The 18,214-nt window shown below is 35.9% G+C and overlaps 1 long non-coding RNA gene across 1 annotated transcript; it reads left to right on the forward strand.

Moving 5' to 3' along the window:
* The first annotated feature begins 474 nt into the window (after window positions 1–474).
* LOC148274260 (uncharacterized) lies at window positions 475–4,317 on the forward strand. The gene is made up of 2 exons (XR_015824341.1): window positions 475–848; window positions 2,681–4,317. It is a non-coding gene; the product is annotated as an uncharacterized LOC148274260 (long non-coding RNA).
* Window positions 4,318–18,214: the final 13,897 nt, after the last annotated feature.

Raw genomic sequence — 18,214 nt, forward strand, 5'->3', positions numbered from 1 at the left:
ATTAAAATTAAAAATAAATGCATTCAGCAAATAATCATGTTTTCGTACTATCATTATATGTTAATTTAGTTTTTCTTTTCTTTTCTTTTTCTTTAATTTTTTTCATTTTCATGTCATACCATATATATATGCTATTAACTGTTTAATAATTAATAAAGGAATAGCCCACGCTTAGACGCTGAAGTCTTTGTAAGCCTTTTTTCCAATTCATGTTATAGCTTAATTTTAAGATGTATTTTTGTAATTTTATCTCTTTCTAAATAATATGTGTATGGAAAAATAAACAAATAAAAAAAATACATAAAAAAAATATAAAAAAATTTGAAGTTAAATTTTGTACTGCTTGTTGCTTTATAATATCAAACGGAATGAAATTTTCTGTACACAGAACATTACCTCATATTTAACTCATTTTGTCATTTTTTTAAAAAGCTGCCTCTTTGCCTATGAGGGCAGTATAGTTTTCAATTTTTTTATATCTTAACAATGTTGTCACTATTTACTTTTTTTTTTTTAAGTTCTTTTTTGCACTAGAATATTTCATAGTCCCTGTGTGGCACTGAAGGACTGATCATCTTACTTTCGTGTAACGAAAATGACCAAGATACGCTCCTGTAGGCGTATCAATGCATTGCCGTATGCGCATGCGCCGTCAATGCTGTATGAAAAGGCAGGCAATCAGTGCTGTTCATGTAAAAAATAATCAAATTATTAATATTTTGTTTCTTTTTCCACAATCGTTCAGATGAAATACTTGGTCCTGTTGGTGGTGATGTGCGTGATGCTCGTGTCCTCCCTTCCTGCTCCTCAGGATTATGACGATCTCAACTCCGCTGCATCAGACCATGGTGAGACCCGGAACTAATACATCTACGTATAATTATTTCCCTTATGTTAATGGATGCGGGCGACAAAGTGAACGGTGCACTAAATATAGTTGGGGTCCGCGTTGAAAAAACTGGTCATCTTTTGAAAAGATCCATGAATCGATCCAATTTTCGACTTCTTCATAAGACCATTCATTCTTCACCAGGCCGTGTGCCATTGATCGAAACAAGTGATAGTCAGAGGGAGCAACGTCTGGAAAATACAGCAAATGGGATAGGACTTCCCATTTAACGTTTCCAAGTATGTCTTTCACAACATGGAGTCTATTGTCATGCTGCAAAATCACTTTATTGTGTCTCTCGTTGTATTGCGGCCATTTGTCTTTCAATGCTAGGCTCAAACGCATTGATTGCGTTCGACAAAAATCACCTGTGATTGTTTTCCTCGGTTTTAACAGCTCATAATATACTACGGCGAGCTGATTCCACCAAATGCAAAGCATGACCTTAGAGCTGTGAATATTTGGTTTGGCCGTCAACGTGGAAGCATGGCCGGGAAATCCCCATGATGTTCTGCGCTTGGAGTTATCGTAATGGACCTATTTTTCTTCCCCATTCACAATGCGATGCAGAATTTCCTTCCCTTCCGTCTTTGCCTTTCAAGGAACTATTCACAAGCAAACAAATGCCGTTCAACATCTCTCGGTTTCAAAACGTACGGCACCCAATTTCCTGTGTTCTGAATCATTCCCATGATTTTGAGGAGTTTTGAAATTGCTCGTTAGTCAGTCCCAATGATCGTTCCAATTCTTCTTGACTTTGACACGAGTCTTCATCAAGTAATGACTCCAATTCTGCATCTTCGAAAATCTTCACCGTTATGGCGGTCCTTGACGTAAAAATTGTTATTTTTGAAGCGTTGAAACCACCTCCGGGCATCTTTGCCGGTTACCAGCTCCTGTGCGTCCTCCCAAGTCAGGTTCGCGTCCCGTAGTTTTGACATGAACTGCCGACGAACAGTCAGCATTGGACGTCCAAGACGTCGAGAACCTGATGGTAAAGTAGGCAAGCGTAGTAAAGGCTCTCAGGAGGCATTTTTGAACATCTATATTCCTTCAATTCTTTCATTTGTTGATGTTTGTGAAGTTAAAGAGCTGAAACCTTTATTTATGCGGGTGAAATTCATCTAATTGAATTATTTCACCTACATACTAGGCAACGCCTAAAAATGTTATTTTTTCAATTTCTATACTTCTTCATGGACCAGGTGGATTTATCAACAATATTTTGAGTTTGTCCAAATTTTTGTAGACAAGGACTGGATTCAACTCCCTGGGGAAGTATGGGCAGAATGGTGAATGTTACACAGTGTGTAAAGTGGCCACTTAAACCAGCCAATGATAGGCCATAAGTCCTGTAGATGCCTAGACTTCTATATCACCTTCTCTTAAATGTTCTTCATCTCTGTTTTAATATGTTAAACTCAATATTTTGCTGTTTTGGGCCCTAGTGAGGTGCCGCGATTCGCATCCATAGAGGAGAATAGGTGTTATTCAGGAGTTATATAGGCGGCATTTGGTTTTCACTGAGTAAATATCTGATACTTTTAATAAAAATAGCCTTTATACTTTTGAATGTGATGCCTGCTACTCCTAGCCGCACTCCTAGTTCTTTTTGAAAGCTTCCATTTTCCGTAACATATACTCCCAGGTATTTGAAACTCTCGACCCTTTCGATGATTTGGTTTGACAGATTCAGGGGATTTCGGCCATCGAACAATACTAACATGTAATACAATGTTTGAACGCAAAATTAATGCTTTAAATATTAACAACATTTATTTAATTTGATAGAACATCTGGGTCGGGTTCAGATCAAAGTATACAGAGGCCCGACAGAAGATCACGATCACTTCGCTCCCTGGGGATTCTGGGTGAAGCAACCCGCTGACGACCATCATCACCACTGATCCGACACTTCTTCAATACTCCGCCGAGGAAAATATCCAACCCGCCCTTCAAGACATGCGAGACAATATTACAGTCACAGAAAGATTGCCAAAATGGCCGCCGAGACAGAGAACAATGATAATAATTTCACAAAACATCGTAAGCCAACGCTTAAATCACGAATCAGCAAAAACACCATCTTGAGAAATCATTGGGGGTAAGGTTTTGCAGATATCACACTATCCATGTCTGCAAAACATTTTGAGATAATATTGACAGTTACACTATCAATATACACAAAAACATCATTTTGAGGTATTATTGAGAGCTTTTACAGTATCAGTATTTACAAAAACATCATTTTGAGGTGTTATTGAGAGCTTTTACACTATCAGTATTTACAAAACCATCATTTTGAGATAATATTGAGAGCTACGCTACCAGTATCTACAATAACATCATTCTGAGATATTATTGAGAGCTTTTACACTATCGATATTGATATTAAGTTTAAAATTGGTATTATAATCGTGTTAAAATTGTAATTAACTAGCCTAATAATCCTTTATCTGGTCTAATTCCATGATTTCGTTTAAAACTAACTAGAGTACACTCTTAAAACCTTTTAAAAAGCAGATTCGTGACTTAGCATTGGCCTGGCGATATTATGGTGCAAAAATAGCGTGACATTTAAAGTTTTATGCTAACTTCATTAGCTGTCGCACTATTTCTCACCTAACTAATCAACAGTTCATATTTTTAAAATATAAATGCTAATTTACAGTAACAGAACGTTCTTTTGTCTACATAGATAATTTGTCTATACTTATATAACGATGAATCGACACACAATCGATATCAATTTTAATTTACTCCAATATTAAGAATTGTGATGTTTTTTGTTAAAATTGATTTACGTACATTACCTTGATGATTCTTCATCCTAATTCTTGCATTCTAATTTATATTTTTATACTTCTTATAGAAAATTCTGCCTTCCATCAACGCCTTACGATTTTTTATTGTATTTTTGATTTTTGAAATATGTAAGCTATTTGACGTCCAATTTCTCAAATGTAAAGTCAAATAAGCTTGAATATCAAAAGTAATTGAATGAATTATTATTTGATCTCAATTATGCAGTGTGGTTTTGCACACTTTGCAAGTAATGAAAACATTATTTTCAAAAATAAAGTAAAGAGATTGACCGTTCTCAATTTGTTCAAACAGACATGTTATTTAATTAAACTGATCATTATATGTTATTTTAAAACTATCTTACCTCGATGGCTTTCAATCTTTCAACTAAGCGGTGTCTCGGAATTTCCAATGTTATTTGTTTGCGTCGAAGTCATTTTGTTGTCATTTTTCAAATAAATAAATGTGATCGTAATACAGGCCCATTGGGCTAAAAACAAACGACAAGTTTTTAAAACGCGGAGAAATATATCTTCGAAGATTAGCCAAAGATAATACAATATGTAATAACGTAATTGTTTAATATTTTTATTTCAATCGCAATAAAATTGTTTTAATCAGCAGATGTATTTTATTTGAATACACTTCAACACCCAGGATTCAGAAAAATGACGTGGAAATCAGGACAACAAAGGAACTACTTTGATTTAACAATAGTCTGGCTTTGTCCAAATGCAGTAGACAGGGATTGAATTTTACTCCCTAGGGAATTATCAATATTTACATGTTACAATTAATTCCACTTGAGACTTGAAATGTCAAGCCTTAGTAGGTTATTTACCAGCTAATACATAATTGAATTTACAATGTATTCCTCACTGGGAAAACCCGTGCCGGGGAAGACATTTTACAATTTTATTTTAGTGTGATATATATATTTATTACATAATGAATTGTTTTAGATTTTCTACATAGAAATACAGAAAATAATTTAATTCCGATACAAACCCATTGTTACAAGTATCAACTAAGTGTAGATAGCTTAGCTTGGATTATCGGAATTATAGTTTCCGGGTTGATTCCATTTCTGTCCGATAACATAATTTTTATTTTATGTTTTAATTTTGAATATGTTGATATGTCGCGAACATTTTTTGGCAGACTGTTGAAGGATTTGGGTTCAAGATATAAGTGGGAACATTGACCGTAAGATGTTTTCATTCTCGGCACCGGCTGCAGTTCTTCAATGGCTTCCCGAGTTCCTATGTTTTTGGCTTCAGTTTTGGTCTTGTGGTTGAACCAATAACATAGTTAAACCTCATTGAAAATTTGAACAACATCCATAACAGCCGCTGCTTCGAACACATATACTGAACTGGTGACAACTGGCAACATTAACATTGTCTTAGTTACTTTTAGGGGAGTAAGTGCTGCTTTAGATGCTGATCCCATGCTCTATTATCCTTTGACATAGCTCAAAGTAGACTGTCCTTAGACTTTGTATATTTAGTACATTTCTCAAATTGTAGAATAAATGCGCAAGTATTTTTATTCGGTTTGCGGTTATATCGATGTGTTCTTTCCATCCGAGGAGTGGAGCAATGGTAATTCCTAGACATTTGATGGAGTTTGTCTTTCTATTACTTACTGGGCATGCGCAATGCGCATACCGGGTTATTGCATTCTTCTACGTGCAGCTTCATCTTAAGTTCTTTGGCAGGTTGTCCTTGTTTTGTAATAATGAAAGTTATACATTTTCTTTTGTCGGTATTAAGTGTCGAAGGATTTCTGTCTAACCATTTTTCGACACAGGTTGCTAGCCGATTTCACCCTTAACTAGTTGTTGATTTAAGAAGATTTTTCTGTTACGTGCTTTTAGTTAAGCTATTGTGATATGTATGTTTCGTGACAAAGGGATAGTTGGTTTGTATGATTTGTGTTCATTTGAATAAAAAGTTTCTTTAAGTGTATGCTACGACATTTACTACATTTACCATTTTTCATATAAATTTTCGTTAGCATCAAATAGTCCATTGCAGGAGACCTTTGCGACACATTGCATAGATTTATATAATATTTATTTATTTAACTTTTTGTACATTATGTTATTTGTACATTATTGCCAAATGGCAATTTCTTCCAACCAACCAATAAAATAAAAGTTTTATTTTTATAATTCAAGTTACAGAACATATTCAATAGAAAAAAAATATTAAAAAGCTAAAGATATATAAAAATATAAATAAACGTATTTGTTTATAAATTACCTTAAATCAAAACTATTACTCAATGGGAAAGGGGAAAAAAGAGGAAAGAGGAAAAAGGAAAGGAGGAGAGATTAAGGAAGAGAAGGGAGATGTTTCTTCAGACGTGATTTAAACAGAGATAATGTAGTAACATCTTTAATGGTGGATGGGGGATGATTCCACTGTCGAGCCGCATGGACACTATATGAGTTAGAGAAGAAAGAGGAATTGTGGATTGGTATTAAGAGAGTGCCTCGAGAATTAGAACGAAGAGGTTAACCATGAACTGATAAGCGTTGATTTTTTTCACGCAGGTATATAGGAGCGTTAGGACTATGGAGTACATTTAACAGAAGTGAGAGGGAGTGATAGTCTCTCCGCTGTCTAATTTTGAGCCATTTCAGTTGCCTACGATAATCAGAAATGTGGTCATATTTCCTAAGACCAAAAATGTACCTTATGCATGTTTTCTGAAGTCGTTCAAGTTTATCGAGTTGCTCAGAGCTTAAATCAGTCAATCAGAATAATATATAGTACTACGAGAGTTGCTACTTAAGTTTTGAGATAGACAAGTAAAAACGAATATTTATAATCGAAAATGCCTTCGTTGTTTTTCAAAATATTCCCCTTGAAGATCGTTACACTTTTGCATGAGTTTAAACCAATTTTCGAAGCACTTTATCCAGTCCTATTGAGATACCTCTAAAACATGTGATTTGAACGTATCAACCGCTTCTTCAGGCGTCGAAAAACGTTGACCTCGCAATTTATTTTTGATATGCGAGAATAAGAAAAAATCATTGGGTGCCAAATCAGGACTGTACGGTGGATGACCCATCAATTCGATGTTGCGAATGCTCAAAAATTCACTTGTTTGAGCTAAAGTGTGACAGCTTGCATTGTCGTGGTGGAGAATGATTCGTCTTCTGCAATTGGTTTCCCTTATTTTTATGAACACTTCTGGCAAACAAATGGTGGTGTACCATTCAGAATTGACCGTTCTACGTTGCTCTAATGGAACGGTCCATATCCAAATGTCCAGTTATTCCAAAAAAACAGGCGACCATTTGCTTCGAAGTGCTTCGTGCGTGAACAAATTTGTTGGATTTGGCTCGTCTTGAAAGACCCATACAGTCGATTGTTGTTTAGTTTGGGTTCATATGCATAGATCCATGATTCGTCGCCTGTCATGATATTATGGACGTCTTTTGAAGCACCGCGATTGAATTTTTTAAACATTTGTTTGCCCCAATCGACCCAACCCTTTTTTGAGCGATTGTCAAATTATGCGGTATCCAACGCGAACAAATCTTTTTGACGACCAAATGTTCATGCAATATTGAATGTATGCGAGTGGAACTAATGCCGAAGCATGCCTCAATCTCGCGCTTTGTCACATGACGATCTTGCAATATCAGTTCACGCAAAGCATCGATTTTTTCTGGCACTAAAGCCGATTTTGAACGACCTTCACGAAATTCGTCCTGTAACGAAGTGCGACCACGATTGGATTCAGAAAACCGGCGAAACACGGTGACTCGAGATGGTGCTTCATCACCAAAAGTCGCACCGAGTTGATCGGCACACTGTTGTTAGTGTAATTTACGTCGAAAGTCATAGAAAATCATCGCACGAAAATGTTCACGATTTTGTTCCATTTTTTTTAAACAAAATTAACTTTTAAGTATCTGTAAACAGCACAAATATCACTCGTATGACAAAAAGGTTCCGATTACGTTTACCATTAAAAATGGCAAACTTTACGATGACAATGTCAGATTTGACATATTCACACAGGTGTTGCCATATCTCAAAACTTAAGTAGCAACCCTCGTATTAAGCGTGTTAATTGAAATTTATGTTTATGTCACAATTTTTATTTGTAGTATTCTTTAAAATATGCATGCTTTCACTTTCTATTTTGTTTTATCATACTCAACACAGGGCTCTTGGCCTCATAGAGTTAAGATACGTTATTATTTTTTTGCAATATGGCTGTATCTTTATATGAATAAATAAATCAAATAAAATAGCCTTGATATTTCAAGACTCAAAGTCGTGTCGAGACTGGAAGCCTTAATTTATTTTTTTTTTTTAAGAAATATTTGCGTTCTTATGATTTACCCAAATATTTAATTTTGAAGGCCGCTTTGAACGAGTCATAAATAACTCACTTTTAGATAATAGAATCAAGTTGGGATAGAATGGGATTCGAACCAAGGACCTTTGGTCCGTGAGTCCGAGACACTGGCACACACAGCCCGATTCAATTAAATTACAATGGAGAACATTTTTGAGGAGGAATATGGAAGTCTGACATTGGCCAGTTTGAGAGTCCACTTTACACACTGCATAACTTTCACCATTTTCCCCATGTTTGAACATCTGTATTTCTTCAATTCTTCCATCTGCTGGTATTGGCCTCTGGTTTAGATAAAATAAAAAATACTCGGAAGGTTTTACGATTGAAACTAGTATAATTTGAAACAAAAATATTTATTCATATACAAAAGCAATAAAAAATACATTTACAACAAAAACGTCATAGTAAAATATATTTACAGATATTTATAAAAGTAACCATAAAAAATTGTTATGGATAATTTATTTAATGCCATTTTTTTGGGAAAATCACCTCTTACTGGCGCTGTACAATTAGTATCCCGACATGTCTTGCGTGCAACAGAGTGCATGGACGGTTGGGACTGTAGTTCTTCCTTTCAAAATATGATGATTTTTAATGACATATAGGAGCTAGACTACAGCACGTCTTGCAGCTACAGAGCGCATGGACGGTGAGATATCTAGCTCCCATTAACATTCTTTTTTAATTTTTATAAATATAATAGTTTACAAATAGAGTGTAGATTACAACACGTCATGTAGCTGCAGAGCACATAGACGGTTGTAATTCTAGACCTGTGTTTCAACCAGCAGATCAATTTGACACGACGGTGACATCTGTCTGAAAGGGATAAATTAAATCGACTTATGACAGCACATTTTTGATTAAAAATTTTTTGCTATGCCAGAATAAAGATTACTCTTTTAAAGGTTTTTTAATTTAAAAAAAAAGAAAATTGTGGGAGAAATAATTCTTTAAAGAATAAAAAAGCTTTAAATGCCATATCCCGTAACTTGTTTTTTACCTACTTAATGCATTTTGTCAGAAAAGCCTCGATATGTATTAAAATGCATCCGAAACACTTATATTAATCAAAAAGCCAATCCAATTAACTAATCAACACGTTTTCCTATTTTTGAAAACCCAATAAATTTAAAGGTTGTAGCTGCCTATTCCGCACTCAAAAAATTACATAATCATGAACAAAAACTACGTATAAAATTCTTTTATGGGTTAAATTAAAAATCTTTATATCCCTCAAGGGGTTCGAACTGTCAATAGGTCGCAGGAATCGTGTTAGAAATACCGCATTGTAAAACGAGGCTCGCACAGAGACATGCATATTTTATAGGCCCAAAAATTTTTAATTCTTTTTTTACTGATAACACAGGCCAACAAAATAAAATAAAAAAATTGGTGCCAGAAATCTAACATCTGATTTTAGATGTTTTTAATGTGCTGATTCCAAAAATGCCACCAGATTTTTTCTATCAGCTCTAGTTTTTGAGATACACGTTACAGGTTAAATGATATAGTTTTTTTCTGATAAAGGACAACAAATAAAGAGATAAATATGTACTTAATCGTCAAAATAGAAATTTCCCAGAATCTAATTAGCCAAATGGATACATGGAATTGTCCCTGACCCAATGTTCCTATACTAGGAACTACTCAATACAATGCTCTTAATTACTTTTATACCTGTAATTGCCTATGACCCGATCCTTCTATACCTGCTTGGCTGTACTTGATTTAGTATATTACTGAGTTTTCCCAAGTAAAGTTGTGCTATCATTTTGTGTAAATTTTGGTCGTTTTGTAGTATCAAGACACTAAACTGAAACAATGGCATCCACAAGCAGACGTACCTGTGTAAATCATCCCGATGTTTTTTGTTATGTGTGTGGTGAATACACTTTGAAAGAGAGCAGAAAAACGATTTCCGACTTTGTGAAAAGAGCTTATCTTGCCTATTTTGGCGTTCATTTAGGAGATCAAGATAAATCTTGGGCCCCACATTTCATATGTAAAACATGTGTTGAACATTTGCGACAGTGGACAACTGGAAAGAGGAAGTGCCTAAAGTTTGGTGTACCAATGGTTTGGAGAGAACCGCGGAACCATCATGACGACTGCTATTTTTGTCTCGTTAATATTAAAGGCATAAATAGAAACAATAGACACAAATGGACATATCCTGATCTAGATTCTGCAAGAAGGCCTGTAGTGCATTCGGAAGAAATACCCGTTCCATCATTCGGCAGTCTACCCGAACTGACAGAAGATGATACAGAAACATCAACGTCTGACGAAGTTAAAAGAATTCAATCAAAAAACGACAGCGATTTTGAAGCAGATTTAGCAACTCCGCAGTGTTTCAATCAAGAAGAACTAAACGACCTTATAAGAGACCTGAATCTCTCAAAGGAATCCGCTGAATTACTTGCATCCAGATTAAAAGAAAAAAATCTACTTTGTCGAGGTACTAATATTACATTTTATCGTAAAAGAGATAAGGATCTGCTGCCTTTTTTCACTCAGGAAAATGACTTGTTATTCTGTAACAATATAATGGGGCTCTTAGAAAAAATGGGTTTGCCTGAATACACTCCAGATGATTGGCGCCTTTTTATTGACAGTTCAAAACGTAGTTCAAAATGTGTTCTTTTACATAACGGTAACAAATATGGCTCAATTCCTATTGGTCATTCTACTACCATGAAGGAAGAATATGAAACAATAGCATTAGTTTTGAGAAAAATTAAATACGAAGAACATCAGTGGTCAATTTGTGTTGATTTAAAAATGATTAACTTCCTCCTTGGACAGCAGAGTGGTTATACAAAATATCCTTGTTTTTTGTGCCTTTGGGACAGCAGAGCTAAAAATGAGCACTGGGTTAGCAAAACTTGGCCTTCAAGAGATGTCATGATTCAAGGAATACAAAACGTGATCAACGAACCTTTGGTTTCAAGAGAAAAAATCTTACTTCCGCCCTTGCATATCAAGCTAGGCCTAATGAAGCAATTTGTGAAGGCCTTAAATCGAGATGGAAATTGTTTTGGGTATTTGTCACGTAAATTTCCTGGCATTAGCACGGAAAAACTAAATGCTGGTATATTTGCTGGTCCTCAAATAAGGCAACTTGTTAAAGATCCACAATTCACCACATCAATGAACGAGACTGAATCTAACGCTTGGAGTTCATTTGTTCAAGTAGTACAAAATTTTCTTGGCAATCATAAAGCAGAGAATTACGTAGAATTAGTGGAAACTATGCTTTCAAATTTTAATATTCTCGGCTGTAACATGAGTATAAAAGTTCACTACCTCAACAGCCACCTAGATCGTTTTCCAGAAAACTTAGGTGATTGTAGTGAAGAACAGGGCGAAAGATTCCACCGGGATATTAAAACTATGGAAGATCGTTATCAAGGACGATGGGATAGCCACATGATGGCGGACTACTGCTGGAGCCTTCAGCGAGACTGCCCTAGTAAACTCCACTCTAGAAAATCGTATAAAAGAAAATTTTTATGTGATTAGTGACTAATGTAATTATGTAAATTAAGTTTTTGCAATAAATACTTAAATCCATGTGTCTTTGTTTTTTTTAACTGTCAATAGTAATATTATATATTATAACAGTTATAACGTAAATTATATACACATTTTTTTTTTAAATCTCAAAAACTAGATCTGATAGACAAAATCTGAGAACTTTTTTACATTCTGCATCCAAAAATTACTCAGGAACAGTTAAAAAATCGCAGGCACCAAAATGTGTGTTGGCCTGTGGAATCATTAAAATTTATCCATAAATTAGCCACTAATGTAATTGTAGACTAAGAAACAGTATTGTGCCTCTTCTTGACCAGACGGAAACAATGATTATGGAGATGATATTCCGGAGTAGTGAGGGCGAATCGATGGTGCTCGACAATGACGCAGGACCGCTGTGTAAGTAAATACGAGAATCTTAAATACGTATTTTATTTTAAACGCCTTAGCGGACTTCCGCATTTTGAAAAATATAATTATACGAGTACAAAGGGCACTGCATTGATACACCAATCATAACGTATCATCCTTTGTATTATTACATGAAGGTAAGATGTCCAGAAATAAATGCTTCACTTTGAACATGGTAGGCAAATGTTCTGACCACTACACCACGAGACTGACCCAATATATTCTATATTATTAATAAAAGTCATTCTTAAAATATCGATATTAAACAGCAAAAGATATCAAAAGAGCTAAATTCTTTGCCTTGTTTATGTAAATACGAGTATGTATTAAAACAACAATAATAAGTCATCTCAGCAAAAAAGTACACACACCATTAGCGATTCTTCGTCCTACGTTGAGGACACAAATTTCGTCTTGTATGTGGAAGAGCACGATCGTATCAGCCTGCTCTAGTGATGACTAGTATCATGTGACCTACCGTCCACATTACGGGCTCAACCAATACCGGCATTCACCAGTCAGCCGTCCAGATACCTGGAGTGTCCCGCAGCTGCGCAAACCCAAGCACCCGGCTTTGAAGAAAGGAGGACGCGTTATAGACGCAAGAAAATAATTAATCTTGCTTAAGAAAAAACAAATTGGGGAGGAGCGGATATATAATATTGCGAGCATTTTGTAGCGCTGTGAACGCTGGGATCACGTGGTACTAGTTGTAGTGCCGGCAGTGCCCACAAGTGGCGACGAAGAGAAGCCACGAAGAACGTCACGTGGTAGACGCACTCACCGGTAGCATTGTGAATATATGATGGTGCAATACCATAGTAATACCGTTGAAATACTAAAGATTTCTACTATAACTAAATACTGAATTATACCTCTAACAATAAGTTACACGAGCGTGAATCGGAAAAGGAAAAGGAAATACGGAATTAGCTGCGAGGGAATACAACGTTCCCTGAAAACAAAAATAAATTTTAAACAAACTAAGCAATTAAATATAACTGAACTCTTTCAACTAGAATCATTAAAATTTATCCATAAATTAGCCACTAATGTAATTGTAGACGAAGAACTAAAACTTGTAAAAAATTGTAGTCAACATGGACATAATACGAGAATATCAGAGAAATACCATATACGACTTTCTAAAACAAGACAAGGACAATCAAGACAAAACTAAACAAAAGACTCAGACAAACTTTTCCAAAAATGTAAAAAATATTATTTTGAACAACGGAGTATGAATGAAAAATGTCTATATTATTTTTTGTAAAATGAATATAATAATCCGTAAGTTTTCAAATTAATAAAAAAAAAAAAGCTAGAAGCGAATAGAATTTATTATAGGGAGAGGTTGAATTCTGGTTAATTATACCTTGATAAAGAAGCTTGTGCAGCTTTGAAAACATTTATTTTAATTTAATGTTTACAATTTTATTATTTCCTTTAAAAACATATAAACTATAAATGATAAATCTGAGTAAATCTCCCATTAAGAAAGAAGGCGACACCTAAAAATTCAACTTATATTTATAAAGCTATTGTTTCCTAGGACAGCGGTACCGTCACGGATCGGTCGTCGCGGAGCTGCGGACGACGTCATTAGAACGTTGGCTGTGTAAATCAATGGCGCTGGTTTCCTAGAGAGCGTTGAGTGTAAGCGTAACGTCAAAGCAACGGTGCCGCCATTTGCAGGACGGCCGTCACAGCGGTGCAAACTGTGTTTTAACGGTTTTTCTCGCGAAGCGGTGAACGTTTAGCTGTCAAAATAAGTGCAAACGCGGTGTGGAATGTCGAAAATGAGATGTTAATCGATTTTGTTAAAAATCATGAAGTTCTGTATAATTTAAAGAGCAACGACTACAAAAAAGCTCCGTCAAAACAAAATTTGTGAAGAGTTATCGGAACAACTCTTGAGATATCAGGTATGTACCAAAATGTAAATAACAAAAGAAAAATATAAAAATAAAAAAGAAAATGTTTATTAGCTGCTACAAGAAAAAAGCTAAGCATCATTATTGACTCTAGACACTACAAACGCATTTATTAATTGACGGGCGGCATCAACTGGCAAATTTTTGCGTACGTATTTAATCTGTCTCAGCTGGTAAAAGCATGAACTTTTTGTAATTGGTAACAGTAAACGCCTTAGCGGACTTCCGCATTTTGAAAAATATAATTTTACGAGTACAAAGGGCACTGCATTGATACACCAATCATAACGTATCATCCTTTGTATTATTACATGAAGGTAAGATGTCCAGAAATAAATGCTTCACTTTGAACATGGTAGGCAAATGTTCTGACCACTACACCACGAGACTGACCCAATATATTCTATATTATTAATAAAAGTCATTCTTAAAATATCGATATTAAACAGCAAAAGATATCAAAAGAGCTAAATTCTTTGCCTTGTTTATGTAAATACGAGTATGTATTAAAACAACAATAATAAGTCATCTCAGCAAAAAAGTACACACACCATTAGCGATTCTTCGTCCTACGTTGAGGACACAAATTTCGTCTTGTATGTGGAAGAGCACGATCGTATCAGCCTGCTCTAGTGATGACTAGTATCATGTGACCTACCGTCCACATTACGGGCTCAACCAATACCGGCATTCACCAGTCAGCCGTCCAGATACCTGGAGTGTCCCGCAGCTGCGCAACCCCAAGCACCCGGCTTTGAAGAAAGGAGGACGGGTTATAGACGCAAGAAAATAATTAATCTTGCTTGAGAAAAAACAAAATGGCGAGGAGCGGATATATAATATTGCGAGCATTTTGTAGCGCTGCGAACGCTGGGATCACGTGGTACTAGTTACAGTGCCGGCAGTGCCCCCAAGTGGCGACAAAGAGAAGCCACGAGGAACGTCACGCGGTCGACGCACTCACCGGTAGCAATGTGAATGTATGATGGTGCAATACCATAGTAATACCGTTGAAATACTAAAGATTTCTACTGTAACTAAATACTGAATTATACCTCTAACAATAAGTTACACGAGCGTGAATCAGAAAAGGACAAGAGAAATACGGAATTAACTGCGAGGGAATACAACGTTCCCTGAAAACAAAAATGAAGATAAGCTAGAAGCGAATAGAATTCAGTATAGGGAGAGGTTGAATTCTAGTTAAATATACCTTGATAAAGAAGCTTGTGTAGCTTTGAAAACATTTATTTTCATTTAATGTTTACATTTTTATTCTTTCCTTTATAAAAATATAAACTATAAATGATAATTCTGAATGAATCTCCCATTAAGAAAGAAGGCGACATCTCAAAATTCAACTTATATTTATAAAGCAATGGTTCCCTAGGACAGCAGTACCGTCACCGGTCGTCGTGGAGCTGCGCATAAGCGGAATGTGAGCATAACGTCTAAGCAACGGTGCCGCCATTTGCAGGACGGCCGTCACAGCGGTGCGAACTGTGTTTTAACAGTTTTTCTCGCGAAGCGGTGAACTTTTTAGCTGTCAAAATGAGTGCAAACGCGGTGTGGAATGTCGAAAATGACGAAATGTTGATTGATTTTGAAAGAAATCATAAAGATTTATGTAATGGAAGGGCAAATACTATAAAAAAGTCCTGACGCGGGAAATGTTATAACACAGTTCTCTGACGATATCGGGGTGGTGTTGCTAGGTGAAGCTTTACCGATACCAGATTGTCACGCTGTATCGGAACGGCACCAAACACCATGGAAACCACTCCCAATATGTGGAAGGAATGGAATCCCTCCACTTATAAAACACCCGTGAATATAAAGTTGAGGTCTGCTAGAAAAAAGACAAATGACGAAGAATTAATTAAAAATAATATAAAATTAATGCCATAGCCGAGTACTATGAAGTAAGATTAAAATTATTAAAAGAGAGCAAGAAAACGGCAGATAACAACGGATAGTTTTTACTATTATCGAGAAGAATACAAGAAGAACTTCAGACACAATTTGATAACATTGCAGTTAGGCTAGATGAAGAATTTGATTATTTGGTTGGTATTGTTAGATGTGCAGCTCATACAACGCAACTAGCTCTTCAAGATGCATCTAACAACTCAAATACTCGCAATCTACGTTTACAGTGTAGAGAGCTTGAGCGACGTCTTAGAACCCCACAATTCGTTAGGATAATTTACAAAAATAAAAACAATAGATGGCATTCTGCAACCGATATGGTAAAATCATCGATTTCTCTAAAAGAAATATGTACCGCTGATGAACGCTTGAACGCCATCAACTTCATGGAAATCTTTAGAAGATTTTGCTAAATCTATAACACTTGCTGAAGTCTTAGCAAAAAAACTTCAAGCGGAGCAATTGACTATTTTTATCAAGAGTGGACGATGTGTGGATATAAGCTTGCCAGAATGAATACATAAATTGCTGCAAATATAGTAATCAAAAAGAAAGAAAGAGAAAAAGTCTTATTTGAGTGAACTAGTATTCATTAGCAATTTTGCATTTGACGCGAATACTAACTTCGATAGTGATATCTTAGTGATGGATTTTGGAGCTAAAGGAATGTACTATGTTTTATTGTAAAACAAGTTGCTGTTTGTTTTTTTTACACTATCCCAAGTTCATTTTCACTTTTTTTTCTGTAATTTTTATTTTGGACCCAGAAAGACTTGCCAATACGTGCTTAAGTGCAAAAACTTATATCATATTGTAGCTCGAACCTTCTTATTTCTAACAGTAATAAATATAGGCTGTGAACGGCTGTGGAACTAATTTATATGATTTTTTTTCCAGAGCTCCTCTTCTCAATCTCAAGATCGGAACTTTTTGAAGAGTGGCTGAAACACGGGAAAGAAAACCGGAAAAGCGGATTGTTTGCATTCATATCGTCAAAATATGATTTTTCCGGTATTCCGGGAGGGCTCTGAAGAAGACCATAAGTGCCGCGAGATGTTTTTGACAAAAAATGGAGAGTGGATGTCTTAAGACTTTGTGATTAAGTGTCGCTTTACAACCCATCTTCACCCACTAAGCCCTCAAACGCTGGACGTCCAATCAAAAATGTTGACGAGTCCAGTGATAAACGAAAAGGAGAAAAGTGGAAGATCTGCTCACTACACGCGACGCAAATGAGTTAGTGGCTGCAGCAGAGTTCTCAGCGCGATCGTCTGGGCACCGCTGCTGTTATTAGGGACGCAAATAAAAGTCCCGAAAGTGCAAATCTATGAAAGATAGTGTCAGTAGTAATGAAAACAGCAGTCAAAGGTCGTTATCGAGAGAAGAGGCTTTGGCATATTATGTAGACTCGAACTCAACAACCCACTCCTATAAGCAGACGCGGAAGTGGAGCATGAAAGCGGGACATAAGGTATTTCCATCAATTTATAGCCTTAGGCAAGCTAAGATTGAATGTTTCCCTCCCGAGAAAGATGTGTATGTCGACGAAACTCGTGCTGAAATTAAACTTCAGGGTGTAGCATGAAGTTCAAAGATCTTCTTCTCTTGGGGCATCATTCACTCTTGTAAGCAAGTGGGGTTGTGATGGCAGTTCCGGTCACAGCAATTACAAACAAAAATTCTCCTGCAATGAAGCCACTGATGAATATTTGTTTGAGTTTTCATTTGAGGCCCTTCAATCAAAAAGTAACAATTCTAATTGGTAGCATTGTTTGGCAGAATCCTTGATGATCTTCAATAACGTATTGTCGACCTATAAAGTTTTTTTCTCCAAAAAAACTACCAACTTTACCGTTGCAGAAACGAATAAAGTCAAGGAGGAAATAAGCCCATTGCTACCGACAATATGGAACTTGGATGGCAAAGAGATATCTGTCAAGCATGAACTACTTTTCAGGATGATTGACGGAAAAGTAAGTAATGCTGTGACTGAAACTACTTCATCACAAAAGTACTATATTTGTGGAGCAACACCTAAGCTTATGAACGATGCGTCTAGGGAATATGTTGCGAATAGGGAAAACCTTGGTTTTGGTTTATCTACACTGCATGCATGGATTCGTTGTTTTGAGTGTTTACTTCACATAAGTTATCGTCTAGATGTAAAAAAATGGCAACTACGAGATCAAGCTGATAAAGATAACGTAAAACAACGTTCTGCCAACATTCATAATAGGTTCGAAACTGAACTGAAATCAGGTTTTGGTAATACAAATGATGGAAATACCACCCGTGGATTTTTCATGAACCCTGA

This window comes from Micrasema longulum, unplaced genomic scaffold (assembly GCF_059751315.1).
Source record: "Micrasema longulum isolate JH-2025_06_02 unplaced genomic scaffold, ASM5975131v1 h1tg001711l, whole genome shotgun sequence".
Classification (NCBI taxonomy): domain Eukaryota; kingdom Metazoa; phylum Arthropoda; class Insecta; order Trichoptera; family Brachycentridae; genus Micrasema; species Micrasema longulum.